Consider the following 8,019-nt stretch of genomic DNA (forward strand, 5'->3'; position numbering starts at 1 on the left):
ATACAACTAAAAATGTTGAATAACAATAGGCTTATGAATAAAATATTAAGTACAGTAGAAAATCGATTATCCAGATTTTCGAATATCCGGATTACTTAAAACAACCGCAGGTTAGTTTTATGAGATGTTTATTTTCGTGATTTATTTTGAATATTATCAATATGCCATCACAAAATGTGCTGTAATATCAAAGGGGGAGGCTTCTACCTACCAGAGGCACCTAGCGGAAAAATACGAAGTTTGCAATTTGAAACATTTTTTACAATTTAAACTGTAGGATTAATCAATAAATATGTATCTGAAAACATTAAAAAGAAATAAAACTTTCAAAAAAATGTCTCAAATTGCAAGCTTTGAACGTGGAGTTTTGCAGTTTTTTATCAAACAGTTCAGAGCCAGTTCCACCAGAAAAGCACACGACAATGCTCAGACAATACAAGGTCTCAAGCTCAATTGTTCAAAATTTTAGAAAACATAGACTCCCAACGAAGAACGCGTTATAGCTACAAAGCAAGGAATAAAAAAATTATTAGCAGGCTACAAAGTAATTCTGCGTGAAAAAAGAAGGCATTGTGTTGTCAATTGAATTTATTAGATTTTATGAAGCCATCGACATCGAAATAACTTTTTTACGTGACTCTTAATATTTTGTACATATCTGTACAAAGAACTGCAATTTATAAAAATATTTTTCTTCTAAATTAATGTTTTTGTTAGTCCTTGGTCCCAATTAAACAACATTTATATGTGTTTATAATGCAAAGTTGTACCCCGACTTACTTGAATTCGTCGAAAGCAATTTTCGTCAGACCCACCTATCCCATAGCTTCGGGGTATAACTGTATTTTAACTTGTAAGAAAGTGATCATCAAAAAGATATCCCGAAACCCAAGGTAATGTAATATTATTGAAAAATAGTCAAAATCATTAAAAATACAAATTTCAAATACCCATCTGTTGAAAATACATTGTCACTTATTAAGGCGAAGTCTTCATTGAGCCTTTTTTAAAGAGGCACCTAGCGGAAAAATACGAAGCTTGCAATTTGAGACATTTTTTTTGATAATTTACAATTTCAACTGTAATAATGTATAAATATGTATTTGAAAACATTAAAAATAAAAATATTTTTTATTATAAGTCAAAGACAAACTTACAATTTTTAAAAATGTAATAAAATGTGAATTTGTTCTATCGGTCCGCACCCTATTATTACATATATTTTATGGTCATATTTATTATTAATATTTAGTTTATTAAGTTTTCTAAGCATCACCTAAGCGATTTTTGACAAATTCATAGTTTTAATATTTTTTATATCTATTTTAAAAAACATTGATTTTTATAAAAAATATAAATGTGTATAACTTGAAATCCTTTTTATTTATATCAAATCAATTATTTTTATAAATATAAATAAAATATTTATACTAATATAAATAAAAAGGATTTCAAGTTATACACATTTATATTTTTTATAAAAATCGATGTTTTTTAAAATAGATATAACAAATATTAAAACTATGAATTTGTCAAAAATCGCTTAGGTGATGCTTAGAAAACTTAATAAACTAAATATTAATAATAAATATGACCATAAAATACATGTAATAATAGGGTGCGGATCGATAGAACAAATTCACATTTTATTACATTTTTTACAATTGTAAGTTTGTCTTTGACTTAAAATAAAAAATATTTTTATTTTTAATGTTTTTAGATACATATTTATTCATTAATACAGTTGAAATTGTAAATTATCAAAAAAATGTCTCAAATTGCAAGCTTCGTATTTTTCCGCTAGGTGCCTCTTTAAAAAAGGCTCAGTGAAGACTTCGCCTTAATAATTAAATATAAAACAGTTTTGATACAAATACAAGAAAGTGTAATCAAATAATAATTTGTTTTAATAATCATTTCTTCTTAATAACATTACCGAAAAGCGCCCAGCATTGCTTAATATTTTCTTGGAAAAGAACCAATTCAGCATTTGGAATATATTCCTCAAGAGTTGCAACGAGTGAGTACAGTTTTTGGACTGTAGAAAGAACAACACTTCTATTACCTTTAACCAGGCTTGCGCGGAGGTCACCGTTCATCAAATTTATAGATGTGAAGATCATCACCATTGTTTTGTCAGTGATACGAACATTGGGTAAATTAAATGAAGTAGGCCAGTCATTGACGCATGCCTCACACATGCATTGAAATTTGTATTGAGTGGACAAGGACTGACGACGCTCCTCGAGTGAATCAAGTGTATGATGATATCTGAAAATAATACACTTATTAAAATCTGTCTAAGGTTGCCAGATGCGTCTGTGTGCGGTGGTATTGTCTCACACATAGGATAGAACAAAGGCCTTGTCCAGATGGCGCAATTTGACTCACATATAAAAACGTGCACGCATTCCAAGTACATGTGACCTCATTGAACCGTCCACATGCACTTGCAACCAGCGGCGGCACCTCTAACACCATGCATGTGCGCTGCACTGCTTTTTCCTAAACATCACTCAATGTGCAACAATGCTATTCATAAGTCATCACTCGTTTATCGCAATTTAATCCATGTAAATTTATACCAAAAGCATATACTCAGTAAACAGTCACCGAATTCGTGTGGTCGGAATAACTCATGAATACATAAAATTTTATGACCATTAGGGACGCAGCTCAAAAGTTTCGCGGAAAAATGTAGTAACTGAGATTTAGCAGGATTGATAAAAAAATAGATTTTTTTTATTTAAATCTCATATAAATTCATTGAAAATAGGCTGATATTGAATAAAAATTGATTATCAACATAAATATTTTGGATCGATCCTTTATTCCTTCTATATTTGCAAATATTTGAATATAATTTATAAAAAATTAAAATGTAAGTTACCATGTTCTTTCTCATAGTGAGTGAATATGTATAACATGATGTCATATTTTTAACAATGCAGGCATTGTGCTGGAGTTTTATTGCTTTTTGTAGACGAAGAAACTGACGATATGTCGAGAGTCGAAAAATACGTACCTACCTATTTAAAACAATCGATAGTTTTGTTTTTTTTATATTTTCTTCAAATATTATTTCTTACATACAATTCAGTATGATTTCTGCGGTCGTCGTGATAGTCGGCTTTTTTAGGTGTTTTGTCACGTTATTTCGATAGTTTTGTTCATAAAAATAAATTCATAACAATATATATACTTATTGTTTAATCAGGGAAGTGTATGTGTTTTAAAATGATGTCGGTAAACGTAGACTTTTCAATAATAATAATAAGAGTCAGAATAAAAAAGGATGGTCCGATGACATCTGTGGAAATTGAAAAGTGTTTTTCAACCATTAAAAGAATTTAATCGTCTTTCAGAAATACTTACCATGAATCAGGACTGACTTAATATGTCTACCTGTGTTAAGCATTGAGAAAAAACTTTTACAAACAGTTCAAGACTTTAATGAGAAGTGATTGAGGTGTTCGCTAAACAGAAACAACGCTGAATTGATATGCTTTTTAAATAAGGTAAGAAAATTTTGAGTGCACCCCCAATAAAAGCAATTTTGGAAACCACCGGCCGCCACTGCTTGCAACGTGTCATTAGTCAGGCAACAAGCGCACAGATTCAACAAACTCTCGACAACACAACGTTTTTATAGCCAAAGCAAAATGAATTACGACCTCTTCGAGCTCGAAACGACACTCTTATGGGCATTTCAAAATAAATTACGCCACCTAGGTTGTACAATACCAAGAATATATCTTGCTAGTATATCACGAGATATTAAGTCTCACAAGCCGTGTGTCACAAGTCAGTTGCGCTTGTTTTTTATGCCCATTAAAAAATGTATTACGTCACACACTGCCCAACGAAACGCATTATATGGACGCAGCACACATTTGGTACCAACTCAAGCGTAAAACGCGGTGAGACACGCGCTATGTGGACAAGGCCAAAGGGTAGATGATATTGTGAAAATATAGACTAATAACTCAGTATTCAAATTTTATTTATTGTATGTAGTGAATATTACTAATTATTAATTTAAGACGTTCACAACATAAATTAATATACCTAATTGTGAATGACAATGTCGGTAAATCTAAATAAAATTTACGTATATATTTTAATAATAACATAGTAATTAATTATTATACAACTGATTGATGTAAATATAATTTTGTGGCATGTTTAAATTGTAAGTTAAATCAATATATAAATATAGCCATATTCTAAAAATAATATGACCAAATAGATAAATACTGACTCATATGCCCATTAAAGGTAATAATTTCTTCAAAAGAAAAGATTATAGATCATATTTTATATTTACATGAATGTGAATAATATTGTATCGGTGAATCGATAAAATACACAATCCACTAGTGAAATCATGATTTATTTTACCAACGTCATTGGTGTGTATTTTATGTCAATTTGTTTCTAATAAAAACAATTATAATCATAATAAATTCAAAGTAAAATTATTTGTGTATCAATATCGTTCAAGTATAACCCTACTTAAAACTAATTTAAACACTACCCATGTATATTATCTCCGAGAACCTAACCTCCATGGTTTTTGACATTTGCTCTGCCACAGACAATAACTGTACATATGGGCACGACTGTTGACAGTTCGACAGATTTAAATTGGGTAGTTTGAACTGATCTGTGGTGTGCCCACCAACGTACAGTTATTGTCTGTGCCAGGTTCAACCTGCTACTCAAACTGTACGTCTATGGCCACCTATTGCCAATCACTCACCGCCCGTTATTTTTCGCATACAGATTTTTTTAAAAAGGGGCTCATGGGCTCAACCTTTAATAATCACCTATCGAAATCTTCACCGACAAGCGTAGGTACGACATTTATATACATGATAACTTCTTGTTTTCTTATTAAATTATGGTAGGTACCTAGCATCCATGGGTTTCCTACATTCGCCGGCATTATAATACGGTGTGGAAAGGAAAGAAAATATTTAATTAGTGTAATGTAGTTTCAAATCTCACTACCTACATCCTACAACCTAGCAAGCCAACTGATATGCAACTGATGTATTTCGATCATATTTCGATTTTCATTTGACAGATTGACGTTCGCGAATACTCATAGACTAATATATTTTTCGAAGATGTACCAACCATAATATCTGTCAAACGTCATGTTGGTAGTATTTATCAGTGGCAAATATGTGACACAATAGATTTTACGGCATCGTATGTAAACGGATTGGCATATACGGGTGTCATAGATTCTATGCCCACGCCTGTGTCATAGATTTTTTTGACATATATTCGCTTATGTGTAAACGGAATGGCATAGATATGATCATAGACACTAAAACGCTTTTGGAATATATATTCCAGATCGTCATTGTATTTATTCGTACTTTTAAGCTCTGTTCAAAATATAATGGAAGCAATATCGCAGGTAATTTGAATGTATGTACACGTAGAAACTGTTAAAATTAATTGAAATTAGCATGAACAATAATTCAAAATACTAATACATTCGAGCTGGCACTCTCCATCATTAAATTTATAGAGATAGTGATCATTCTAAATATTCTGAGGAATGACAAAACCATAAGACTAAATTTGTCACCGTGCCAGCACGTGACGTTATCATAATGTAATCGCCCCTTAATAGTGATTATTAAAAAGAAAAGATTTTTTGTAACTTACCCATAATTATCAAAGAGTTGTTCCCCCTTTTTAATAGGTCTCAGAGCAATAATTGATACAGTTGTGCCACTAAATTGTCGTATAACATTTGAAGCACATGAATGATTGAAGAGACTTGCAAATGCATATGCACCTGCTCCCCATTGTACATTATCAACAAACTTGTTCTCTGCATTTTCCGTAAGAGCTGCTATTCCATGCGCATTTGTAGCAGCTGTCATGTAATGGTGTAACAAAAGCGCCCCTGTACGTTTGATACATTTGTTTCGATCGACTACGACATTATTGACATCTTCGCGACTATTGTTGACACAATCAGAAAAGAAGTCAGTATACTCGATGAGAAAATGTAAGAATACTGCGGCAGTGACACTACGTCGGAATATTTCACTTATGGACCGCTTTTCAATATTGGTGGCCAGAGTATGGATTGGTGTATAGCTTAATGAATCAAAAAGCAATGTCTCCTTTCCGTCGGAATCGATTTTCCTTGAAAACCCTCGGTACAGGGGATTCATTTCTGATTCTGCTGCGTTGATAGTCGTAATTAGTGTTACCCAAGATGACAGAGTGCATTTTGCTTGTATCACTATTCGAATAGCCATCAATTCCTGATTATTAAATTTCATAGTTACGAGGAGGGTCATTATAGGACATTCGATTTTATGAAATCTTTCCCAACATGTCTTTCGACATACATCGCTGCAGAACATTATTATACAGCAATGTTCACACGGAAGTAATGAATCGCTCTTTTTGAAACATTCGTAGCAGTTTTGTAAATAGAATGACTCTGACAAAACAGTACAGTATGGCTGTTCTCTCACCATGACATCTCCAACTTTTATATCATCTGGATGCATTCTTTGTAATTCTTAAACGTAAAATTCACAGCTGACCTGTTACCGAACGCCAATGATAGTTCTCTTGACAGATTTGGAGCATGGCAAATGGCTCGGTTGTAGTTTTCCAGAGCATTGTTAAAATCACTTTTCTTGAAATAATCATTGCCAATATTTCGAAACGAAGCCGACTTCTCTGCAGACTTTTTGAGTTCAATTTTTTTAGTAAAGAGGTTTTTATTAGTCAAGAAATTATAGACCATTTCAACTTTTTGAGCTTCAGAATCGACTCTCTTGAGCTCTTCAAAAAAGCTTCGAACTTCACCATTTTTCACCATAAATTCAAGAACTTGCTGATAAAATTTGTCTATATTATATGAAACTTCATCCATTTTTAGGTATTATACCAAATACCTATCGATTATTTCTGAATTTCAACCTGAAACTTTAATTCAGAAGAAAATTATTTCGGTACCAGTCGGTTTTCAGGAAACCAGGCGGGAACCGTGCTAATTTTCATAGCCGATTTGGCAAAGTTCATGAATTCAAGAATGAAAACCAAACCTAACGTAACCTAACGTAGGTAATTAATAATTACAAGATAAAAAGAACTTTTTATATACCATGTTTATAAATTTTCTGTTGAATCATATAAACTTGACAATTCATTGTGTTAATAAAAACGTTTTATTGTACTTGATAGAAGTACTGAATAAATATTATAGAATACAGAAATGTTATTTTGACATTTCATATTGATTTCCATAGTAACACACGTATATATTAATAATTTAGTTGCTAGGACCCACTAAGCAACCAATAATACTGAGTAGTAAATATTACTTTTAACGAATTTTTTTCGAAACTAACTTAACTGAAAATGAATTCAATTCTGCTTAAAGATGGCCAAAAGTATTAAAAGAATGTATTGTCGCCGTGTTCTGACATATTCTAAAAGTTTCAAATGTCTAAGGGAAGTTAGTTAAAAATCTTGGAAAAACAAGAAAAAATTTGCACCGGACAAACAAGAATACGAGCTAATAAAAACGTGGTAAAAATAGGTACCTCATTTGATAAACATGAAGTCAATACAAATATAGACCAGTTTTTCTTAACCTTATCAGCCAATGGCCCCCTTGTGATTGCGTGTCCGGAAATTTGTATGTATGCAGTTCGCCATATCACACTTCGCCGTGAAAAGTTGTATCGGAAATATAATATGGTCGTATATTAAAGACCGTCCAACCTCATTAGGTCGTATAGTACTGACATAAAATTAACGTCTAAATAAAACACGGTTCTTGTTGGTTTACAGGAAGCCAGCAGCAAACAAATTTTGAAAATACAGTACTCTCTCAGTAATCCGTCGCTCGATTCTCCGACAACTACCATAATCCGCCATTTTTTTACTAGTCAAAATCACAAATCAAGCTATATAATCTTCCGGTATTCGTATGTAAAATTTAGTAGTCTTCCGCGTGCAAATATCCAT

General features: G+C 32.1%; 1 pseudogene; it reads right to left on the reverse strand.

Annotated features, from left to right (window-relative positions):
- Window positions 1-497: 497 nt before the first annotated feature.
- LOC147069740 (protein-lysine N-methyltransferase SMYD4-like) lies at window positions 498-6,919 on the reverse strand (annotated as a pseudogene).
- Between the last annotated feature and the right edge of the window lie 1,100 nt (window positions 6,920-8,019).

The sequence above is a fragment of the Rhyacophila brunnea genome, unplaced genomic scaffold, assembly GCF_057557595.1.
Source record: "Rhyacophila brunnea isolate RB1 unplaced genomic scaffold, BYU_Rbru_1.0 scaffold_23, whole genome shotgun sequence".
Classification (NCBI taxonomy): Eukaryota; Metazoa; Arthropoda; class Insecta; order Trichoptera; family Rhyacophilidae; genus Rhyacophila; species Rhyacophila brunnea.